At 46.2% G+C, this 25,683-nt stretch overlaps 1 long non-coding RNA gene across 1 annotated transcript in view; it reads left to right on the plus strand.

Annotated features, from left to right (window-relative positions):
- The window catches only part of LOC123463594, an 87,302-nt gene that overhangs the window by 35,256 nt on the left and 26,363 nt on the right, over positions 1 to 25,683 (plus strand). The gene's annotated exons all lie outside the window — the stretch shown is intronic.

Here is a 25,683-nt window from a genome sequence, read left to right on the forward strand (position 1 = left end):
AAGAGACACACAAAACAGATGGCCATCTACAAGCTGAGAAGAGAGGTTTGGGATATTCCCTCCTACAGCCTGTGAAAGAACTAACTTGGCTGACACCTCAGTTTGGACTTTTTAGTCCTCAGAATTGAGAGGCAGTAACTTTCTGTTGTTTTATGCCCCTTGCCTTTCTGTCTCTCCCCGTGACACTTTGATAAGGCCACCAAAATAAACTAATGCACAGCTATCCCCTCCCCTCTCCTCCGACCCACTTCCATTTTTCCTATATTTGGTGTGTAGATGAGTTATTATTTTTATGTTTTACACAGGGCCTCCCCTTGTAGTTCAGGCTGGCCTGCAACTCACTATTGGGCCCAGGTTAGTCTTGACTCACAACAATTCTCCTGCCTCAGTCCTGAGTCCTGGGAGCATGAGCCAGGTTCACTTTTCCTTCAGCAAAGCACCATTTTGCAGACAGCACATGGGAAAGACGGGCCGGGTGCTTAATATAAAGCAGAGACCGCATTAGAAGCCCTGTGTCAAAATACCCTTCCCCCTGGGACCCTCTGGAAAGTTTTGAAGTCTTTTGAAGGGAATGTGCCAGATTTTAGGATGTTTGCTAATCTCACGCATGTGAGAAAACATTCATCACATGGAGGATCTGCCTGTGTGTAGATTTTTTTAAAAAGTTATGGTTTTTAGTTTTTCAAGAAATTGATTGATTTAGCCAGGCGTGGTGGCACACATCTTTAATCCCAGCACTCGGGAGGCAGAGGTAGGAGGATCACCATGAGTTCGAGGCCACCCCGAGAATACAGAGTGAATTCCAGGTCAGCCTGGGCTAGAGTGAGACCCTACCTCGACCCCCCCCCACAAAAAAATTGATTGATTTGCACATGTGTGTGGGCACACGTGAGTGCATGCTTGTAGGCTAGTGTCTCTTGTCACTGCAAATAAATGCCAGATGCTTGCACTACCCTTTGAATTGAACCCAGTCTGGTAGGCTTTGCAAGCCAGGGTCTTTAGCTGCTGAATTGTCTCCCTAGCTCTTAATATTTTTAGTTTTTGGAGACAGGGTCTTAAATGGTAGTGCAGGCTGGTATTTAGCTTGCAGTAATCCTCCTGCCTCAGCGAAGGGTTACAGGCATGCACCGCCACTCTCGGCTCTGCGTGTAGAATTCTGACTTGTGGCTAGGAGAAGAAGGAAGAGTATTCTGGCTCCAGAGGATGCAATTTGGGGATGGATATCCTCCTAGGGAATTGCTAGCGCGGGGCCAGCACTTCCGGCTTCCGTATTTAGAGGCCCATATTCAGACTTGGTACTCCGCTACTAGAAGTCTTTTTGTGAGCAAATGACACCATGGAAGGAAGCAGTGCTTAGGAGGATGAGGATGGGAAGCAGGGAAGGACGCAGGGGCTTGGTCAATAATGCCTGGACTAGCATCTTGGGGCTGGAGACAGGCAGCTGTTTTGAGGGAGACAGACATGAATGGTTTCATTACAGAGAAATTGGGCGTCCCCCCCCTCCTTAATGATCTTCCTCTTGGAGGCGCTGCCAGTCCCAGCTCTAAGACTGCGTCCTCGCTTCTCTCTGGGGCCCTGGGGGAGAGCTGACACCCAGGTGGGCCGAGCACTTCAGCAAGGCTGCCTGCCCGCCAGCTTCATGGTCCTTCCACTAGGAGGATGGAGAGAGAGCGGCTATGTGGAAAGAGTCCCCTGCAGACGCAGAGATGCCAGGACTCATCACTGACGACTGTGCATCAGAGCCGCTCTTCCTTAGCCGGGAGAGGACGGCCTCCGAGGGCCTCGAGGAAATCCTGGGAACAGAGACGCCTTCGTGCGCCGCCTGAGGATGCCCCTCTCCAACGGGGAGGGTGCTGCCATGCACCGTCCTGAGCCCCACGGGGAGGAGAGCCACTCCACACTCCTTCTGGATTCTCGCAGGGATTTGGCCCGGTGCCCAAACTCCCGCAGAGGACTGCTCATTTTCTGTCGGAATCATGGGCCTGGCTGGTTATGCAGCCACACAATCAAAGCGTCCCTGGGCCTTGAAAACCAATCTCCACCTGCCACCGCCCCCCCCCGCCCCCCATCACCAGGTGCTTCAGGAGAGGACCCAGACCTCAGGGTGATCCATCCAGTGACACACAGCCATCTCCTGGGCGAGAGTCCGCTTGAGATTTTAAGACTGAGAGGATAACAACACGGGTTTTATTTTACTCATTTAATTGCTTTGCTTTAAATCACTTATCTATTTAAAGCTTTGAAATTTATTTGCAAGGAGAGAGAGAGAGAGAGAGAGAAAGGGGGTGGGGATTGGGTGGGCCAGGGTCTCTTGTCACTGCAAAGAAACTCCAGATGCATGCGCCACTTTGTGCATCTGGCTTTAAGTGGGTATTGGAGAATCCAACCCAGGCCTTCGCGGGTTGCACGCAAGGACCTTTAACTACCGAGCCATTTCTCTAGCCCTATTTAGTGGTTTTTGAGACAGGATCTGCCCATGTAGCCCCTGAACATGACATCCTTCTGCTTCCGGCCCCAGCGTTGGGACTACAAGCGTGTAATCTGCGGACTCTAGGAGTGCGTGAACATTTGGCGTCTCCGTGGAGGACGGGAGGAGACGGCGGTAATACCTGCCCGAGCATCTCCCCTGCATCACTCGGGCGTGTCGCGTTCATGCGCGAGTGTCCAGTTACGCGCTGCGGGACAAGAAGCGCAAGGGCCAGAAGACCAGGGCGGGCACAGGCACACGTCCTCGGTGCTGGTACCTGCTCTCGTTCAAGAGTCGGGCAGGGAGGCCGATGCGGTGATGTGCCAGCAGAGCCTGTCACTCCCCATGTGCCCATGTTAGCTCAGGACAAAATGGAGTTACAGCAGGAGGATAAAAGGAAGTGGGTCTTTTATTGGGCGGGGGAGCACAGGAGCACAGGGCTGGAGAGATGGCTTAGTGGTTAAGGTACTTGTCTGCGAAGCCTAAGGACCCAGGTTCGGTTCCCCAGTACCCACATGCATCTGGAGTTTGTTTACAGTGGCTAGAGCCCCTGGTACTCCCATTCTCTCTCTCTCTCTCTCTCTCTCTCCCTCTCTCTCAAATAAATAAACAAAATATTTAAAAGAAAAATATAAGAGAATGGAGTATCGTCCTGGCAGCTCATGTTTTTCCCGAATAAGAGCTTCCATCTTTGCTTCAGAGTGGTCTCCGTGGTCTTGGTCACTCCTGAATCTTACACCTACCAGGCTCCAGGCACTACACACACATACACACACACACACACACACACACACACACACACACACTTTCTCCTCTAACCCTTTGGGGTGGGGACATTATAGCCACATTGTACAGGGGAAGTGATGACATTGGGAGCTAGTAAGCACCTATCTCAAGGTCTCAATTTTAGAAACTGGCTACAGGCTTTGGCAGCAAAAAGCTCCCAGTTAAAAAATCTTGTTATTTGTTTATGAGAGGGAGAGAGCAAGCTAGTGTGTGCATGAGAGAGACACACACACAGAGAGAGTGGGCACACCAGGGTCTCTTGCCAGGGTAAACAAACTCGAGACATGGGCACCACTTTGTGCTTTACCTGACTACTGGGGAATTGAACCCAGACCAAAAGACTTTGCAAGCAAGCTCCTTTAACCACTGAACAAACTCCTCCGTCCCAAAGAGCTTCCTTTTTTTTTTTCTCTTTTCTTAAAAATATGCTTATTTTATATATTATAATAGTTTGTAGTCTTTCATCCCTTCATCCCTGTGCACAGCTCCCTGAGGACCCTCCTCAGCGGGGTGTTATGGTATTTGCTGTGGAGTCATGAAGGCCTCAGTCAGTCTCTGTTAGGTGTGGGGGGGATGCCTCAGGGTATGCCTACCCACTCTGTGACTCTTAGACTCTTTCTACCCCTCTTCTGCAATATTCCTTTAGCTCCCAGCTTTTGTACAAGTACATAAAATATATGATCATATTTACCCTGTATTCCCCTCTCCTGTCTCCCACTGAGTCCCTTCTTCCCAACTTGTCCCACTTCAACCTTGATGTCTTCCTTCCTCTCCTCTGACTCTTTCGTTCTCCTCCTCTTGTATTTTTTTTTTTTTTTTTTTTGGTAATCCACCTTTTTATTATGGTCGCTGGCATGCACATGGGTGGGGGGTTATTCACTGGAGTGTGGGCAATATGCTATGCTGTTGAAGAACATGTCTCCAACTTTCCCAGCAATCATGGACTGCCAATAATTCCTCAGGAAGGTGTGGGGCCCTTACAAGCCCCTCCACCGTCCATGGTGAAATATTGATGGGTCCAATACGGTGCAGGTCCTTTTTGTTTGTCTGCTTATTTGTTTTCATGGTAGGGCCTCACTCGGACCTGGAACTCACTCTGTAGTTCCAGGCTGGCCTTAAACTCACAGCAAACATCCTACCATTGCCTCCCAAGTGCTGGGATTAAAGGCATGCACTGCCATGCCTGGCTTTGTGAAGGTCTTGTGTAGGTAAAGACAGCTGCTGTGAGCTCATGAGTGCAACAGACATGGCATGTTCAGAAGACAGAGTTCCACAGCACTCTTTTTCATCCTCTCTTATATTCTTTCTGCCTCCTTTTCCACCAATGTTACAAGGATTAGGCCCTTTAAGGGGTGATATAGATGTCTCATTTGGAGCTGAACATTCAATCGCCACTTGTTTTTTAGCCCCTTGACAATCTCTGACCAAAGGTGAGAGCAGCATTAAGCTATAGACAGATACAAATATTTAGAAGGCAGTTTGATGGGCACAGCTTGTCCATTTAGACACACAACAGTAGTAGTAGCTTTACTCTTCCAGGTTCTGACTTCCCCAGCCATGGGATTTTGACTTAAGTTTTCAGTACCAGGCATGGATCTCCTCCCATGGAGCAGGCTTCAAATCCAATAAGAAAGCAGTTGGTTACCCCCATAACAGACATACCGCTATTGTACCAGTGGACATATCTTGCCTAGCAGTTGGTCATGCAGCACACAGGGCCTATTGCTGGGTAAGACTACTGATGATTTTTTTTCTCTCTGTGAGCTGCTTTCAATGCACCTTTTGGCACTATGAGGGGTATCCAATAGGGAGGAAGCTTCCAGCTCAGTCCCAGCTTGATTTCTCTGTGTCCTGTAACCTTCACCATTAGGGGTTTACCATCTAATTGTAAGCAAGAGCTCTGGCCATCTACTGTTTTGTTTTGGGACACTCAGGGGCCTCCCAGACCAACAACTCACTGGAAGGTGTGAGTTCTCTCTCACTCTCTCTATATTTTTGTGGCTTGCAATAGCAAACACTTATTCCTGCCTCATGTTACATATCTCTCCAGGGTCACTAGAGGCTTTGCTCTGTCCCCAATCTTGGAAGACACCACTTGAGTATTTCTGGTTGCTATAGAAGATGGAAAAAAAGAGAAGCTGGATAAGTGTTCAGGGGTCACATGTGTTAATTTTGTCCACATTGGTGACCAGAGCCTATCAAATGACCGTCCATAACTTCAAGGTGGAAGGAAGTCCAATCTTACCATCTGAGAGGGAAGGAGGAGCATTTGTGGGCAGAGGAAGGATCTGCTAACAACAGTTTTTACTGGGGCTGGAGAGATGGTTCAGTGGTTAAGGTGATTGCCTGTGAAGCCTAAGGACCCAGGTTTGATTCCCCAGTACACATGCAAGCCAGATGCACATGCTGGCATGTGTGTCTGGAGTTCCTTTGCAGTGGCTAGAGGCCCTGGTACACCTATTCTTTCTCTCTCTTTCCATCAAATAAATAGATAAAAATAAAAATAATAAAGCAGTGTTTTCTAAAGTGTTTTGCTTTCCATGGAATCCTTTCTCTCTCAAGCAGAGGATCTGGTGGTGGTGGCGCTTTACAGATGTTATTTCTGGTCCTTACAACATCCTGTTAGGTAGATACTATTATTACCTTCACTTCACAGATGGAGTTATAGAGGCCCAGAAAGGTCTTGTACTAGCTGGATCCAGATGGCACAGGGAATGAAAACTGATGCCTGTGCAGGACTCAGGTCAGCCTGACTGGAGACTGTGTGCTTTTGTTTGGAGGAGGATTTCCAGTGAGACCATCTGCACTTCAGGGCTGCAGCAAAGGGACCATGTATAGTTTCAAAAGATTAAAAACTGGTTCAGCATGTATTTTTTTTTTTTTATTTACTGTTGCAAAAGATACTAGTTACTCTTTGTAAAACTTCAGACAATACTTACAGTGATGAAGGCTAGTGAAAAATCACTGGGGATCACATTTGGAGAGCACTGATGACAGTTTAGATATTTACTTCCACACCCGTTGACTTGTACCTTATTCTTCACATAAGTGCGTTTCAACATTCCTGTTTATTTGTGCGTATGTTCATGTGTGAGTGTGGGCATGCATGTGCCAGGGCACACGCGTGGAGGTCAGGGGACAGCTTTTGGGTTGGATCAATCCTCTGTCTTTCAACTTTATTTTATTTTATTTATTTATTTGTTTTTTAGTTTTCTAAGGTAGGGTCTCACTGTAACTCAGGCTGACCTGTAATTCACTCTGTATTCTCAGGGTGGCCTCGAACTCTTGGCGATCCTCCTACCTCTACCTCCCGAGTGCTGGAATTAAAGGCGTGCCCCACCACGCCCGGCTTTTCAACTTTATTTTGGTCAGGGTTTCTTGCTATAGATAATACACACACACACACACACACACACACACACACACATACATACATATATATTACTTACTTATTTGTGAGGAGAGGGGAAGAAAGAGGAAGAGAGAAAGTGAGATAGTGAGAGAAAGAAAAAGAGGCACCAGGGCCTCTTGCTGCTACAAATTCCAGACATATGTGCCACTTTGTATGTCTGGCTTTATGTGGTTACTGGGGAATCAAACCTGGACCAGCAGGCTTTGCAAGCAAATGCTTTTAACCACTGAGCCATCTTCCCAGCCCATGCTATGGATTTTTGTTTTGCTGAAGACTTCTAGGCTTCCTGGAAATTCTTCTGTCTCCACAATGCCTTCAGTGTGCTGGAGTTACAGAAGTCCATCGTGACCTCAGGCTTTTTTCGTGGGATCTGAGGACTGAATCTGTGCACTCTCATTTGAATGGAGAGTGCTGTATTCATTGAGCCATATCCATCAGCCTATGAATTGCATTTTCAATGACTGTCTGATATTCTCTATTTTTCTTTACTAAGTGACCCTGCCACCATTTATTTAAAATGTCTAAGGATGGAAAATGTATCTTGTGTTCAGTGACTTCCATCTTTTATTGTCTGTTTTATAGAGATATCTGATATATGTTTCTGTTTCTAAATCAACTCATGCCTTCACCAGTGAGAATTTCTATAATGGTCAAAGATCTGTAACCAAAACATTAGTTCCATGCTTCTCTTTTCTCTCCCTCTTCCTGAGAGAACAACCTTGATGTTATTAAAATGTTTGTTCCGTGGGCTGTAAAGATGCTCAGTGCTTAAGGTGCTTGCTTGCAAAGCCTAAGGACCCTGGTTAGATTACCCAGTACCCATGTAAAGCCAGATACACAGAGCGGTTCCTACATCTGGAGTTCCTTTGCAGTAGCTACAGGTACACCCATATTCTCTCTCTCTCACTCCCTTCCTCCATGAAAATTATATGTATGTATGTATATAAATATATGTATATGTATGCATATATATGTATATATTAAAACATATATATTAAAATGTTATATATACATATATACATATATATATACACACACACAAATATATATATGTAAATACACACACACACACACACACCTTCCCATTCTAGCGTCTTAGTTTTCTTTGATAAGGCCCTAATCAATAACTACTCCGTCCTGCCTCGTTCCTACCCATTGCAGTTTTCCTGCTTTGCGCATGGTGTCACCTCAACCTGGAATGGCCCTGGTCTCCAAGGCCCAGCTTCAATGCCCTTCCTTCATGAAGCCCTTCTGCCTGTTTTCCTTCAGGTTAATTCTTCTTTTCTCCAGGCTTCACAGGACTTCCTTATCTCTACCATTCTCTCCTCCAGGACCACATTCAGGCCTGTGGTGAGAGCTCAGAAGGGCCTGGGAGATGCAAAGAACAATCAACCTTGGTTCCGGTGCTTTAGTGACCCTCCACCCGTGGGAGCGGCGATGGAGGGAAAGCAGCAGGGCTGGGTGTTGTAGAAGGATGCCCTGGCCATTCTCATCAGAGCAGCTGTGATGACCTGATTGCACCCGGCGATGTTCCCTCAAAAAGGGAGGAATGGCTGGGTGTGGTGGTGCACGCCTTTAATCCCAGAACTGAGAGGCAGAGGTAGGAAGATCACTGTGAGTTCAAGGCCAACCTGAGACTACATAGTGAACTCCAGGTCAGCCTGGGCTAGAGTGCAACCCTTTGTTGAAAAGCAAAACGAAAATAAAAACAAAAAATAAAACGGAGGGATTGGGGGCAGGTCAACAGACCCTCCACTGAGATTCTAGTCCCTCCATCCTGGCTGAGGCCAGATGTCATCTCTGGAGGATCTAAGAGTACTTAGGGTGTGGAAGGATAACTGAAGAGTTAGAAAAACAAACACAACAATCTATTCAGCTATGGGGGGTGGTCATGCACGTTGGGGTAAGCCATTTGTGGTGATGCTATTGCTCTGGGGTCACCTGCCCCTCTAAGTAAACCCGATTCAGTCATTGCGTGGAATCGTTACTTTGGTCTGTGGCTGGTGTCCTCTTTGGGGAAGCAGGTGTTTTGTTCAAGTCTCCCCAGAGAAAAGTTCACAGAGCTTTTGGGGGTGTAGCATGGTTGGTACAGGTGGCAGAATGCTCGCCTAACATGCAGGAGGCCCTGGGTCTGATGCTCAGAATTCTTTCTTTCTTTCTTTCTTTTTTCTTTTTTTAAGCTCCACAAACCCAGATCAAAACTTCAGTGGCGAGCATCAGGTGACAAATGAAAAACATCGTACCCCTGCACCAGCTGGACTGGTGGACTTTTGCTTGATGGCTGTTTTCACTTTGAAAAGTCAAGATCCCCAAAAAGGAGTGGGGCTTCTTCCCTGCTCCACCTCCACCCTGGGCTGAGAAGCTGAAGATTGTGTGTGTGTGTGGGGGGGGGGAGGATGGGGTTATGGGAACTTGTTCCTGCTAGGCAACCCCAGTAACACTGAGCCACACCCCCAGCCCTTGGGTCATTTTAAATTCAGTCCCTCTGGTTTTGCCCAGAATGTTTACTGAGGCTTTCAATCTGCCCTATGCCAATGATCCAGACCAGAGGTGTGCAGGAAGATCCCAGAGGGTGGGCACCGGGCACAATCCCATTCCACTGCCCCCATTTCCCTGGTGTCCGGTGTACTTTTCACAGTCTTTCTTTCTCCCTGAAATAGATGCACGCTCGCCTCCAGATTTAGACCTGGAGTCATGACTATTTCACGAAAGCCTGGAAAATATGACTTTTCCAGAAATGGTTTTAGGTCGGTCATAGATCTTCAGACTCCAGGCAACTGAAGGACGTGGCTGTGCCCTAATTAGATCGCTTTCCTTCCAGGCCCCGATGGGGAATTTTGCACCAAGCCTCTGGAGCCCCACACGGAAGGCGATGCCCGGAACGGGGCCTCTCGGCTTCTCCACGGAGCCCGGGGCGCCGCCAAGCGCTGTCTTGCAAACTCGCGGCGCCGGAGTCCGATCCGCGCGCGCACTCCGGCCCGGGTTTTGCGGCTCTCCGGCCGCCGCGCGAGCCGAGCCGGAGACTGGCGCCGCCGAGGCCGCGGCGGCTGGGGCGTGGAGGCCGCACTGCGCACGCGCGCCCCAGGGAGACGGGGGGGGGGGGGGCGGAGGTGGGGGCGGGCGGGTGTCGCGCGCTCTGTTGCTCCCCGGCTCGCGCACGCGGCCCGGAACCCTCGCGCCGCCCCCGCTGCCTGCAGCCGCCCGGAGCCGCCCGCGCCCCGGACCCGCGCCGGCCGGGCGGGCGGGCGGGCGGGCGGGGCCGGAGCTCTGCGCTCGCGTCCTCGCCCCGCCGCGGGCCGGGGAGGAACATTCCTGGCTCGCCCCACCCGGCTGCGCCCGTCCCCGCTCCTCCCCCGCCGCGTGTTTTCCGCCCCAGTAAAGATCGTGCCACACAAATAAGCCTCCGATGCCCTTTGCGGAGCGAGCGGGAGGGAGGGAGGGAGGCCGGGAGGGAGGCCGCGAGCTGCCGAGCCCGGGCGGGCCATCTTTTATTTATTTATTTTTTCCAGGGCGCGTCTCCGAAAGCCTTTTTCGAAAAGTCTTGTTTTCGCCCCAAAAGTGGAAGGTGTTGGGAGGTTGGGGCGGCGTGGGGCCGCTTCCAACTGCTACACACGCTCGAATAGTCGTCAGTAAAATCAAACTGACGTCAGCCCCGGGGAAAAAGATAGGTCTCTTTTGTTCTCCGGTACTCCCCCCTCCCCTCCCTGGCGATCAAAGGCAAAAAAAAAAAAAAAAAAAAAAGAATCCTAAAAAACAAAACAAAACATTTTTTTGGACTAGGGAAGAGACAAAAAGGAGAGAAAAAAAAAAATTGCAGTGCAAAGAGATAGCTTCCATTAGAGCTCCCTTGCTCGGGCGAAGGGAATGTTTAATGAATGCGTCTGAGTCTTTTGATCACCCTCGCTCGGCTGGGTTCAGTAGTGCCGGAAGGTTAGTTGCATATCCTGTGGCTGATCTGAAATTCGATCAGCAGAGGGGGCAAAGAAAAGAAAAGCATTTTAATGGGAATCAATAGAGGATCATAGGTCCTGGAAGGAAATACGTGTTGATTAAAAATGCCACAAGATTTAAAAAAAATGTTCACGACTGGTTTTTTAAAAAAAAAAAAAAACAACGAGAAAAAAGGAAAAAGCGAGGGAGGGAGAGAGAGGGAAGAGAAGAGAGAGGGGGAGGAGGAGGAAGGGAAAAAAAAAAAAACCCTTAGCAATCTATTTTCTGTGTGTGTTGCTGCCAGGGAGGCAGTCAGCAGACCAACAGTTTGTGTAATGCTTCAAGCTACAGCGGGCAAATTTAAAGCTGTACGCTCAGAACAACATAATAAATACTTATTGAAAATGCATTTCTATTTCTAAGCGGGGCTCACTCATGCATTATACAAAACCCCTAAGGCTGCAGCAGCAAGGCACAAGGGGACAAAATAAGGTATATTGTGACTCAAGTTCTTAAAACTAAACAGAGTTGAGCAGAGGAGCAAACACATCCCCCCTTCTCCTTAAGTCAAAAACAAAACCGATGGCTTTGAAAGATACCAAGACTTAAATTATCTGAACTTTAAAAAAAAAAAAAAAAGAAGTTGTAATTCTCTTTTTAAAAAAAAAATCTTAAAACTATGATGATAAGGAGAAGGGAAGCCAGGGGAGTCGACAGTGGTAGATAACATATTGATTGTGCTACTGCGTGGAAAATTATTGCCCTGTAGGTAGGGAAAGTGATCAACAATGTGATAAAACAGTTGAGGGTTTTATGGCCTCCTACCCGTTACAGTGGGAAAGGGCAGAAAGCTTTCGAAGCCTGCTCTCACACAAAAACACAAGTGCACAGCCTGCCTGCGCAGGTTGCTGGAAAAGACCATGGGGCCTGCCTTCAGCATTGTTTCAGGAACTCAGTGGCTCCTGAAAGCTAGGTTCTCATCCATCGCCCATCTCTTCCTTACTCTTACATCTCCCCCCGCCCCCCAAATCTCTTTGAAGAACATAGAAAGGACCAAGGAACATTTTGAAGGCAATTTCCCTTGGATGTTCCCAGTGCAATTGTACCCTGGATCCACAGGGGTTTTTGCGTCTAGTACCCCTCTTGCACACTCACACAACTCCTCAAGGCCCGTGGATGCGAAAACCCTCTGATCTTGTACCTCTGAGCTATGTACCATGGTGTATACTTGCGCATAACCACTGCACATCACTCTGTATACTATAATAAATCATCTTCAACTTACAGTTCCCAGGGTCTGAAGAGATGTTCAGTGGAGAAAGTGTCCTCCCATCAAGCCAGAATACCCGAATTCAGAACCTTGCACGCCTCAAAGAAGCCTGAAGCCAAGCGGCGGCCGGCTTCGGGTTAACCCAGCGTGCTGGCAGCGAGATGGGAGGTGAAGACAGAATTTCCTAGAAGCTCCTGAGCCAGAAAGAGAGTGAAAAACCCAGCCTCAAATGAGGTGCAAGCCGGGGACTGACACCCAAAAGTTGTCCTGTTATTTTCCACACGTGCATTGTGGCACACGCAAATCCCCCCTTTTGTGAATGTGTACACATACACATCAATCTTGCACACAGATACAAACACCTGCCTTATAATACCTACGAAAGCTAAACGTCATAGAGGCAGTTGTTAGGCTGTATTGTTTGGTCTGTACGGCTGGGTGTGGAGGCACAGGCTGAGATGGTAAGTTTGGGTCAGCCTGTTACAAAGTAAGACCCTGTCTCAAAAAACAGACAAACAAAATGCAACAAAATTCAGCCTTTCTTTGGTTGATTCCACGGTGGGAGCCAAAGCTGGAGTGCTGATGACATTTGATTTCAGTACTTTGGGTAGAGGAAGATCTATCAAAATTGAGGTTTCAGCCCGGTGTGGTGGTGCACGCCTTTAATTCCAGTGCTTGGGAGGCAGAGGTAGAAGAATCACCATGAGTTGGAGATCAGCTTGAGACCACATAGTGAATTTCAGGTCAGCCTGGACTGCAGCGAGACCCTATTTTGAAACACACACACACACACACACACACACACACACACACACACATTGAGGCTTCTTGTTTGTCACATTTATTTACTTATTTAAACTTGAATAGTTTTGTTCTCCCGTAGATTATAAAATCTTTGAAGGCAGGGCATATATCTCCTTTCTCATTCCTAATTTCAGCAGTGTTCCTCAGGATAAAATTTTGCATGTGAAATGTAGTAGAGAGCTGATTGAATATTTGGAGTTGATAATGACAGGTGGCACATTGATGGATTTCAAGAGAAGTAATATTGCTAGGTGATGTCAGACAAGTGACTGGGCTTCTCTGAGCTTCAAGTGGCTCATTTATAAAATGAAGACCCTTAAGGATTTACCTACCAGGATTCACTTTTGTGGATGAAATGTGTATAATGTCTATATATACGTACTCCAATGTATGTATGAATGTATGAATGTATGTATGTATGTACGTACGTACCCTTTTGTTCTTTTTCCAAATATCTCCCTAGACCAGGAACCATGCCTCCCTTAGGCCCACTCTTACGTCGTCCTTCCTTGAATCTGGGCTGCAGCTGAAGTGATGCCGTCTTATTTTCAATGCTAGGTCCTAAGACTCTTGCTGCTTGGTTTACTTTGGAATCCTGGCTCTTAAGACATTCCTTCACAGGAGCTGGCTGTTGTCTTCAAGATGGGGGCATTGTGGATAGGCAAGATGATTTATGGATAGGCAGGTTGAGAACATGCAAATCTTTTCCAGCAATGTTGTTCCAGCCAACCAATAATGTCATCCACTGGCCACCTGTTCTGTTAAATCAGTTGCTTTTATTGTGAAGGCACAGAAGCGCCCAAGCAAGAGCTGCCTAGCTGAGCCATGTCAACCTACAGCACCATGAGAGGCAATAAATAACGAATCCACAAGATGAGGCATGGGTTGAGTGTGATCTCAAGATTTCGTGTGTTGGAAAATTAATTCCAAAACTCACATGCTCATGGTCTTTAACAGGTGTGTGGTGGTTTGAACGTGAAGTGTCCCCTATAGCTTCATGTGTTTCTGATTAAGCCTCATACTCAATCTCCTGCTGGTGGGGCCTTACTGGAGGAAGTGTGTCAGTAGGTCTTGAGTTTTTTGTTCCAGCCCTCCTGGGTGTTCACTGCTTGCTCACTCTATCATCATCATCATTATTATTGTTGTTATTATTATTACTGTTGTATTTTAGAGAGAGAGAGAGAGAGAGATTGAGAATTGGCATGACAGTGCCTCAGCCATTGCAACTGACCTCCAGATGCTTGCGCCACTTAGTGGGTACGTGCAACCTCACGCTTGCCTCACCTTTGTGTGTCTGGCGTACATGGGATCTAGAGAGTGGAACATGGGTCCTTAGGCTTCGCAGCCAAGCGCATTAACTGCTCCAGCCCCTAGCTTGCTTGCTTTTGCTACTACCTCCTGAGTGTTGTGACAAGAAGTGATGCCCAGCCTCTGCTCTGCTATGCCGTGATGAAATGTCCCCCGAGACGGTAAGCTGAAATAAACCCTTTATCCCATAGGCTATGTTTGCTCAGGTGTTTTGTCCCATTAGCAAGAAGGTACCACAGCTTTGTGGTAACAGTGGGCTCTGTCTGACACATGGTTGTCTTTGTTGTCACAGGAAGCCCCCCGCCCACTTCTGATGTAATAAGATCAGAAACTGAGCTGATATGGCTGCCCAGTTCTGGACTTTCAGGTTCCAGAACTGTGAGTAAAAGAGACTTCTTTATAAACTACCTGGCCTCAGGTGTTTAGTTACAGCAACAGGAAAGGACTGAGGCAGCTACCTAATACGACGTGTTTATTTCACGGCAGGACTAAACCTGCCTGTTTAATCCACAGAAATGAACTGCGCCAAGCGCCCGGCAGTCTTTGCCTTCCCCCGCCTCCCTTGCCTGCGTTGTTTTTCAGCTTCCATAAAAGCATGTCAGCTCGTCTTCCTCAGGTTATTACGCTAGAGGCTGGCTCTGCAAACACAGAATCTTATAGGCTCTTCCCAGGAGATTAGGGAAATCCCCGAGAGAGGAAGTCCAGCTGTGGATGGTTGGCGAGGCCCTGGCCTGCAGTGATGAAGGGTTGATCCATGTTTAGTTAAATGAGAGTAGTCTTCACATTCTAGAATATGCGGATAGGAGGGAGAAGAGGCTGTTCAGAGCTGAGCTACACTTTTCTTTCTTAATGAACTTTGTACTCATTTGCATGTACTTATGTACATGTGTATGTAGGCACACTCCCGTGTATCACTTTGCATGTGCTTTACAGGGGTGCCAAGGAATCAAACCCAGAGCTGACAGATTTTTGCAAGCAAGCACCTTTAACCGCTGACCGATCTTGCCAATCCCCAAGCTAGCCTTTTCTTATAGGGATTTTCCCGCTTAGCTTCTTTTGATGAACTTCTCTTGTTCATAGATTTTTTTTTTTCCAAAAAAATTTAGAGTTAAAGAGGACACAATTTTCAAGTTTAGAGCTATAAAAATGTGCAGATGTGGTTGTTACTTACTTAGTGTATTTTAGTACTAATGCCACCAAATGGTCACTTGGAGTCGAAGTCCTTCAGTGTCTGCTGGTAGATGAAGTGTTTCCAGGATCACTCCGAATGCTAAGATCTGCGGATGCCAGAGGCCTTACATATGCGATGTCATAGTACTGGGCTGGGAAGTTGCTCAGCAGATAAGGGCACTTGCCTGAAAAGCCTGCTGGCCTAGGTTCAATTCCCCAGTAGCCACCTAAAGTCAGATATAGAAGTGGTACATGTGTCTGGTGATTGTTTACAGTGGCAAGAGACTTTGGCATGACCATACACATATACACCCCCTGACACACACTATTTAAAAATGACATAGTATTTGCAGGAAGCCTTTGTAAAGAATGATGATGAGGAGGAAAAGGGTCTGTGCATCTTTCCCCCCCACCCCCAATCTGGGTGGATTTTGTTCAATTCACAGATGGGGAACCAGTGGATATAGAGGGCTGTGGTGGTTTGATTCAGGTGTCCCCCATAAACATAGGTGTTCTGAATGCTAGGTTCCCAGCTGATGGAGATTTGGGAATTAACACCTGCTGGAGGTAGTGTATTTTTGGGGGCGGGCCTATAGGTGTTATAGCCAGTTTCCTCATGCTAGTGTTTCGCACAGTCTTCTATTGCTATTGTCCACCTGATGTTGGCCAGGGGGTGATGTCCACACTTGCTTCATGCCATCGTTTTCCCTGCCATCATGGTACTTCCCCCTCAAGCCTGTAAGCCAAAATAAACCTTTCTTCCCCCACAAGCTGCTCTTGGTTGGGTGATTTCTACCAGCAATGCGAACCTGACAGCATTAGGGACTGACTGTATGTGTCTCACACTGCATAGTCAGTGTCCTCAGTGGAGAGTAGTCAGTGGTTTTCATGTGGAAGGAACAGATCTTGGGCTATACCCACTGTGTACTTCAAGATGAGTTGCAGTCGTCATGAGAGGCTTTTTACCAACTAAGAATGTGTGAATGATGAGGAGTTGTGGGCAGCAGATCAATTGGGGTTCACAAGTAAAGTACAAGTTAATTCTTTTATTTTTTCAAAGGTAAATTATAAAATTACTAACTTACCTTAAAAATTAAATAGGTACCATCAATGTAACAGGAATTCTTCAGATCTCAGTGAGGGTGGTTTGAAGGCAGAGGTGGGCGTGGAGGAAAGAAAAGCGAATCCATACAGTGTGGAGGGAAGAGCAATGGGTGGCAGGTGGATCCCAGGATGGGGCTGTGCCATTGATACCTACCTGAATTAGGACTGAAGTGATTCTGGGAATATCTTTAGCTGCCATGTCTTTGTGTGCGTGTGTGTTTTCTTTCCTTTCCAACAAAATGTTTGCATAGATTAAAATTACAAATCCTTTGAAGAATTTAGTCAATATATATGACTACATGCTCAGAAAATGCGTGCTTAGGGCAATAGCTTTTCCGTTAGCAAATGGCCCAGTGCTGGGGCACACGGATGGAGGAGGATTAGGGGGGCTCACAAGTTAGCCAGTCCGTGGGGTTGGTGGGGGGCACGGCAGCTCAAAGCACAGTGAGAGACTCCAGCTCAGGGGAGCAATGTGGAAGAAGGGTAGAGGGGGACACTTAACATTCCGCTCTGGCTTCCCCACATGTGCACCTGGGGTGTGTATCTGCACACACACGTGCACGCATACACTGTACCTCACATGCTGTGTACCTCCTCAAAGTGTGTGTGTGTGTGTGTGTGTGTGTGTGTGTGTGTGTGTGTGTGTAGTTGTATTTTGAACACGGTCTTTCTGCACGGAAGCTGCTTTCTGAAATGCACCAGTTAGGAAGTGTGTTCCCTCCTCACGTGAGGCTGGCAGAAGCTGCCTCCCAGCCCCTGGCTGCCGTGGCTGACTTCATTCGAGTCATCTCTCTCTCGGGTTTTATCCCACTTCATTCCAACAGGATGCCTAAGTCCAGATCAGTCTTTGTGGTTGGGTCTAATTCTTGACGCTGGGCCATCATTACGAAGCTTAATTCATCTTTTCTTCTCAATTAATTCCACAAACATGTACTATCCATTGTGTCCGTTAACTTCTCCTTGCTGAGACAAAATAACCGGACAAAATCAGGTTAATGGAGGAAGGGGTTATTTCAGCTTACAGTTCCAGGTGACAGTCCGTCGTGACGGGGAAGGCAGGTGACAGGACCTTGAGGCCTCTGGTCACATTCAGTCCACAGTGAGGAAGCCCGGCAGAGTGACGAACGCTGCTGCTCAGCCAGCTCTCTCCTGCTTGTATAGCTCAGGACCCTGGTGCATGAAACTGTGTGACCCACAGCTAAGGTGGGTCTTTCCGTCTTAATGACCTCATCAATGTAATCCCTCACACTTGATGTCCTCAGGTCATCAGATGAACCCTGGATGGGAAACCAGCACCATTCTGACCTGCTCCATTTCCTATCTGGGCCAGTTCAGCCTTCCTTAGTGGTGGTCCCTGGCTCCTGGGAGGTCACCATATTGATGCCACACTCAGGGCAGACACCTGATTGGCGTAGCGTTCTACAGCCCAGAACTCTTGGACTCAAGTGGTCCTCCTGCCTCAGCCTCCAGATAGCTGGGACTACAGGCATGTACCACCATCTTGCAGTCTCTAAGAAAGGTCAGGGAATCAGTCAGGCAACTGCTAGAGCCTGAGAAATGATAGTAAGATGGGAGACCGGAATTACAGGTATTTGAGATGTTACTAATTTTTTCCTTCCCTTTCCTTCCTCTTCCTCTTTCCCTTCCCTTCCTTCCTCCCTCTTTCCCTCTCTTCTTTCTCTCTTACTTTTTCTCTTTTTTTATTGACAAGTTCCATAATTGTAAACAATATCCCATGGTAATTCCCTCTCTTCCCCCTCTTTCCCCTTTGAAACTCCACTCTCCATCATATCCCCTCACCGTCTCAATCAGTCTCTCTTTTATTTTATTTTGATGTCATGATCTTTTCCTCCTGTTATGAGGGTCTTGTGTAGGTAGTGTCAGGCACTGTAAGGTCATGGATACCCAGGCCATTTTGTGTGTGAAGGAGCATTCTGTAAGGAGTCCTACCCTTCCTTTGGCTCTTACATTCTTTCTTCCACTTCTTCCACATTGAACCCTGAGCCTTGGAAGGTGTGATTGAGATATTTCAGTGCTGAGCACTCCTCTGTCACTTCTTCTCAGCACCATGGTGCCTTCTGAGTCATTCCAAGGTCATTGCCATCTGAAAAGAGGAGCTTCTTTAACCAAAAGTGAGAACAGCATTAATATGTGGGTATGAATATGTGGGTATGAATGTGCATACTGGGCAGTTTGGTGAGCATAATATATACATTTAGCCAGACAGCAGCAAACATTATACTCCTAGGGCTCATGACCACCCCTGTTGTAGGTTTTCAGTATCAGGGATGTATTCCCTCTCATGGAGTGGGCCTCCAGTTAAATTAAAGGGCAGCTGGTTTTCCCCATAACAGATGTGCCACTATTGCACCCGTTGGCTCATTTGGCCTGGCTGGCCAAATATAAGGCTTGCAGTGTCTACTGTTGAGTATCTTCAATGGTGATTTCTCTCTGCTATTGAACTGCATGGCTTTTTCCAGCTTTCTGTCAGCTGGTCTACATGGAAGAGGTTTTCAGCTCAGCTCCAGCCAAATTTCTCAGTGACCTTGCAGCCCAAGTATGTGGACTTTTCAGCAATAGGGTCTTACCATCTATTCCTGGTGGGAAACCAAGGGCCTCAGCAATGGCCTGTAATGTTTTGGGGGCATCAGGGACCTCTCTGGCCAACAACTCACTGGAAGGTATCTCATCCCTGGCACTGAAAATTTTCTAGTAACAATCTATGGTTCCCAAGTGTTCCATTGTCCAAAACGTTAGGTTTCCATGTGACTTATTTATATCCTCTTAGATTTTGATTAGCCCTCCCTCCACCTTACCTTTACTCAATCTCTTCCCCTGATATCACTTAGGCCTTTTCACCCCAATAATCTGTTCTTCTACTTACATATATATAATACCATCCTATCAAGTCCCCCCTCCCTTTCTATACCCTTTATATCTCCTTTCTAACTTACTCCTTTCTTCTTCCTTCCCTCCCTCCCTCCCTCCCTCCCTCCCTCCCTCCCTCTCTCCCTCTCTCCCTCCCTCCGTCCCTCCCTCCCTCCCTCCCTCCCTCCCTCCCTCCCTCCCTCCCTCCCTCCCTCCCTCTCTCCCTCCCTCCCTCCCTCCCTCCCTCCCTCCCTCCCTCCCTCCCTCCCTCCCTCCCTTCCTTCCTTCCTTCCTTTCGAGGCAGGGTCTCACTTTAGCCTACACTGATTCTGTAGCCTTAAGCAAGCCTCAAACTCATGGCAAGCCTCAGCCTCTTGAGCGCTCAGACCACAAGTGTGTGCCATCATGCTCCATAGATGCTGCTAATGTGGCCCCTGGTGCTGTGAAGACACCTAGATATAGGGGTGTTTAAAGTAGACCTGATCTTTTAAGTTTTGAGTTGAGTGATTAATAGAAGACTCCATTTTCTTTTGAGACATGAGCTGTTTTGTAGGCCAGATGTACCCCACTTTGGTCTTAGTGATGGCTTCTGAGTATGACCGACCCTCTTAAACAGATTCTTCGGGATGGAGAGATGGCTTAGTGGTTAAGGTGCTTGCCTGCAAAGCCTAAGGACCCAGGTTCCATTGTCCGGATCCCATGTTAGCCAGATGCACATTGTGACGCACGTGTCTGGAACTCGTTTGCAGGGCTGGAGGCCCTGGTGTGCCCATTCTCTCTCTCTCTCTCCCTCTTTCCCTCTGCATCTAATAAATAAATAAAACAATAAAAATGATAAAATGGTTTTGTCTATATTAGACATACTGGCAGATTTTGGAAAAGTGATTTTTTCCTCTATTTTCATGGTTGTTGATAATAATAGTAACAATAAAAAATATTAGTTCCTTTCTTTTGTATGTACAAGCATGCTGAGATGTTTGCATTCATTTTGTACTCACAGTATTTTAATTACATTTTATTTTTTTATTGTGGTAGAATTTACACAACATAAAATTTATCATTTTAAGTATTCTTAAGGGCACAGATTAGTGACATTAAGCACACATATTGCTGTACAACCAATGATCATCTATTCCTAATAGTTCCCTGTTTTCTTCTCTTCCGTCCCTTGGAAATCACCATTCTACTTTCTGACGATGAATTTGACCATCATAGTTACTCATGCTGTCATTTTACATTTTAACCATTGGGCAGGATAGCTGTGAGACTTGCCATGGCATCGGAGAAAGATTCCACAGGATGGGACACTGAAAAAAAGTAACGTATCCACGTGTTTTACGCACCGATTTTCAATTTTCTGTGTATGTGTGATTTATCCTGAAGCTGGCTATATCAAGTCATTCTCAATGGTGGGGGGGGGGAGTAAAAATTTATGGCCTGGTAAAGTCAATTATAAGGAATAATAATAGGGCTGGGCAGATGGCTCTGGAGTGAAAAGTGTTTGCCTGCAGAGCCTGCTACTCAGAGTTCAATACCTCAGCCACCTATATTAAGTCAGACGGGCATTCATTTGCAGTGGTAAGAGGCCTTGATGTATGCATACACACATGTGCAAGTAAATGAAGAAAAATTTTAAAAAATATAATAGTGTCTATAATATATGATATTCTATCTCCTCTGATTTTCTTTGTTCCGTCTTTTATGTGCTAAACTAAGTGTTCTCCAGTTGAAGCAATCTTACTCAGGACACCTTTGTTAGTGTCTCCCATAAAGTACAAAATAAGATGGTAAATACAGTAGTATGATTTTATAATCACTGATTTTGTCCACTTCTAGAAATGATAAAAACATTTTGTTCTAGCTGCAAATATCTGAGAAATGACACTTTGTACTCTAGTGTATACATTTTTAAAAAATTTAAATAAAGTGATTTTGATAAAGATAGGAAATTATATCTTCTATTGTTCTTAGCCTTTGCAAAAAAAAATTCCAGTAAGATTATTTATTTATTTGACGGAGAGAGAGAATGGGCACACCAGGGCCTCCAGCCACTGCAAATGAACTCCAGATACATGTGCCTCCTTGTGTATCTGCCTTTACCTGGGTACTGGGGAATCAAACCTAGATTTGCAGGCAAGCACCTTAACTGCTAAGCCATCTCTCCAGCTCCCCCAGTAAGATTATGAACATATACTTAGAGTATAAATAATTTTATTGCCAAGTTATTCATGTGAAAATTTAATTAATATAAGTTACATATTGCAATAAAAATGATGTCTGTAATGGCAAGACGAAGATTTCCACAGCTCTCTGCTTTCCCTATGATGTCATGTCTGTCAGGAGGATTGGAAGAGGTCTTCACTCTTAGAATCTATCTCTTTATCAGAATTCTAGTTCTTAGGTGGCAGTAAAGACAGGAGTGCCTCATTAATTCTCACTTTGTTAATCCATAAACTCTACAATTTTCTCCCAAATTCCTCAGCAGTATCACTTTACTTCACAGGAAACATTTTATGGCCAGGAGCTCTAGGCAAATCTCAAATCACTAAGAATTCATTACTTTTGCCCAATATCCTACAAGCCATTCACAAGCTGACTATCGGAAAGTATTACGACTCAACTACATTTATCTAAATAAACTAGGAAAGCAAACACCATGATTCTAAATTCAGTTTGAAAACAACACATTGCGCATAGATGCACACATTTACATGTACAAATGTCACACAGGATGTAGTGGATTGTTAGAAGAGTAGCCTGAATGAATCTGACTTCTCTGTATTCACACCTCTCGTCTACTCCTTTCACCAAAGGAAGGTGTTCGTTTTTCTGCCCTGTGACTGTGCCCTGGTCTTGTGACTTGATTTGACCTATAATATGGCTGCAGTGACACTGGTGTCATGTGAGGCTAGACTTCCAAAGACTGTGGAACCATTTGCTTTTGTTTTGGCTATGAGTAATACTGGTCAGGTTGAAAGCTTTCTGGAGAGGAAGCCCAGATGGGCCCAACACTTGCCAATCTACCAGCTGATGGTATCCAGGCAAAATTTCCCCAGTCAGCAGAATCCTGGGAAATAATAAATTGTTTTTTATATTTTATTTTTATTTATTTATTTGAGTAAGAGAGAGACAGAGACAGAGACAGAGAAAATGAGCATGCCAGGTCTTCTAGCCACTGCAGATGAACTCCAGATGCATGCACCACCTTGTGCATCTGGCTTACGTGGGTCCTGGGGAATTGAACCTGGATGCTTTAGCTTTGCAGGCAAGCATCTTAACTGCTCAGCCATCTCTCCCACCTGAATTGTGGTTGTTTTAAGCAGCTAACTTTTAGGGTGTCACAAGTGGTGATGAGTAACCCACACAGAAATTGATGTCTGGCAGTGGATATAAACGTAGCAAAGTGTGAAAGCAAGTGACTCTGGCTTGGGGACTGCAGGGCTGAAAGTACAGTACCAAAACTCGTTGTAGGCAGAGGAGGAGCAGCTCATGCCTGGTTATGAACAGCCTCATGACTAAAGAAACTTGGAAGAGAAAAATGAACCCTAGGTCAAGAAGATTTCGGGCAGAGCGGTAGAAAGGCCTATTGGGTTTTTTTTTTAAAGGCAAGAAGAGAGAACTGAGCCAGAGTAAAATGGTTGTTTAAAAATTTGCACTGCCTGACACCTTCATCCCTGAAGTTTCTTGTGACAATGGGCAGCGGTTAATGCAGCGATGCTCAGCTGGAGAAATTGCCAAGAGTAAGTGGCTACTACTGTGTGCTCAGCCTCAAACAGGGCATGTAAACTACCCCCACTCCAAGGCCCAGGGAACCTTCCAGAAGAGGGAGTCAAAAGAATGTAAGAGCAGAGGATGGGGAGGTGGTGCAGTCAGGTTCGCATTGCTGGGAGCAATCACCCAACCAAGAGCAGCTTGTGGGATAAAAGAGGTTTATTTTGCCTTATAGGCTCGAGGGGGAAGCTCCAAGATGGTGGGGGAAACAATGGCATGAGCAGAAGGTGGACATCACTTCCTGGCCAACATCAGGCAGACAACAGGAACAGGAGAGTGTGCCAAACACTGGCAGGGAAACTGGTTGTAACAGCCATATGCCCACCCAGAACAACATTCTGCCTCCAGCAGGTGTTAATTTACAATTGCTATCAGCTGGGGTGACTAGCATTCAGAACACCTAAGTTTATGGGGGACACTTGAATCAACCCACCACATTTGGCCCCTGGCCCCCATAAACTGATAACTATCCATGAAATAAAATGCAACACAATCAGTACAACTTTAAGAGTTCCCAAAGTTTTTATCAATCCTAATGATTTTCAAACTTCCCTGTAATCTAAAGTCTTTTAACTGAGCCATAATACCAACAAATCCCTCAAAACCCATAATGGCACAGAATAAACACTGCATAAGATGGCACTGAGAATAGCAAAGAAATATTCAACTAATATGCCAATTTGTTAATCCAGGGGGGAATAAAATGGACTTTGAAGAACAGGACACTCCTTGACCATTCAGGCCCCTTCAAAAGAGTGTATATTCTTCCTGTTGCCCCAATGCAAGTCAGTTGGTCCAATCTCAAAGGTTATAATCTCTTATGTAATTACAGTGGAACAGGCAGAAGTTTCTTCAGCCCAAAGATTTCATTTCTGTGCCATATCCCTCTGCATATGCCAGTCCTTTTCTATGCAATGCAACATTGTACAACTTCTCAGGACATGGGCATAACAGCAAGTCTCTCACACAAACTGCTTCTAGTCCAGTCCAAGCAAAAGTTTTTCTCACCCTCATAAGCCAAACCTCACAGTCCATAGTCCTTACTGCATTCAGGTCTTTCAACTCTGACCAGAATAGCCCATCAAGCTATACTTACAGCACTGCAAGGCATCTCTTAGCCTAAGGTTCCAAATCCTTCCACAGTCGTATTGAAAATCAGCTCCAAAATGCCATAGCCTCACAGTCAGGTGTCTAGCAGCAAATTACCCTACTCTTGGTACCAACATTACTGTTGCAGTCAGGTTTGCATTGCTGGGAGAAATCACCTGACCAAGAGCAGATTGTGGGAAAAAAGAGGTTTATTTTGGCTTACAAGCTTGAGGGAGAAGCTCCATGATGGCAGGGGAAAATGATGGCATAAGCAGAGGGTCGATATCACCCTATGACCAACATCAGGTTGACAACAGGAACAGGAGAGTGTGACAAACACTGGCATGGGGAAACTGGCTATAACACCCATCAGCCTGCCCCCAACAATACACCACCTCCATGAGGTTTTAATTTCTAATTACCATCAGCTCGGGAGACTAGCATTCAGAACACCAAAGATTATGGGGGACACCTGAATCCAACCACCACAGGAGGGGTGCTATGAAATCCTGTCTTCTGGATGAGACATGGCGATCACACTTGAGCTCATGGTAGTGGAGCTTTCCTGAAAAAGATTGAGCCTGTCAATACTTACCTTTGATGGGGGTAGGACACATGAGACCCCAGATCTCCCAAAGTAGCTAATGACAGCCAACAGTTGCCAGGTTATGGACTAACTCATGACTACAGTAACTTGGAAGAGAGAAAAATAAACCTGAGTTCAAGAAGATTTCAGGCAGAGGAGGAGTCAGTTCATCAGTGGTGTGGCCACTGGTAAGTTATCCATCCATTCTGTAGTAAATGAGATCTTTCACCCAGGGAAACAATCCTAAGTCAGTTCAGTGGGCTTAAAAAAGGCATGAGGGGAGGGAGGGTGTTACCATGGGATTTTTTCTATAATCATGGAAAATGTTAATACTAAAAAAAAAAAAAGTCATGAGGGCCAGGTGTGGCGGCACACACATTTATTCTCAGCACTCTGGAGGCAGAGGTAGGAGAATCTCTGTGCCTGGAACTACAGAGTAAGTCCCTGGTCAGTCTGGACTAGGAGGATATCCTGCCTGGGGCAGGTGGGGGGGGGGCGGGGAACATGAAAATAAGATGGGGAAGAAAACCGTGTTGATGGGTAGGTGAGGAGTAATTAAGGGGAATAAGATCAAAATACTCACAAAACGCATGTATGAAAATGTAAAGGGAAAAAAAGCAAAACTAAAAATAAAATTAGACTGCAGAGATTATAGGAGAGATAGGATATTTTGAGTGAAAAAAAAAAAAAAGCCAAGTCTTTAAAAATCCTAATCTTTCCAGTTGGTTGAAGATTGTCAAAATAAGAAATAGCCTCCAGGTCATCACTGAACCTCGGCTATGACCATTAAGACTTCAGAACAATTTAAGCAGGCGTGCGTGGCGGCTGTCAGCGCCTTGCGAACCCGGCAAGCATCGCAGCTCCACACGCCCCAAGTACAGGGACGCCTTGAGAGGAAAGGCATATCGTGCTTTCTGGGACCTGGAGAAACCCGCAAAGGGCTTTTTAAAAAAAAATTTAAACTTTTTTGTTTATTTTTATTTATTTATTTGAGAGCGATAGACAAAGAGAGAAAGAGGCAGAGAGAGAGAGAGAGAGAGAGAGAGAGAGAGAGAGAGAGACAGAGACAGAGACAGAGAGGGAGAGAGAATGGGTGCGCCAGGGTCTCCAGCCACTGG

The sequence above is a fragment of the Jaculus jaculus genome, chromosome 9, assembly GCF_020740685.1.
Source record: "Jaculus jaculus isolate mJacJac1 chromosome 9, mJacJac1.mat.Y.cur, whole genome shotgun sequence".
NCBI lineage: Eukaryota > Metazoa > Chordata > Mammalia > Rodentia > Dipodidae > Jaculus > Jaculus jaculus.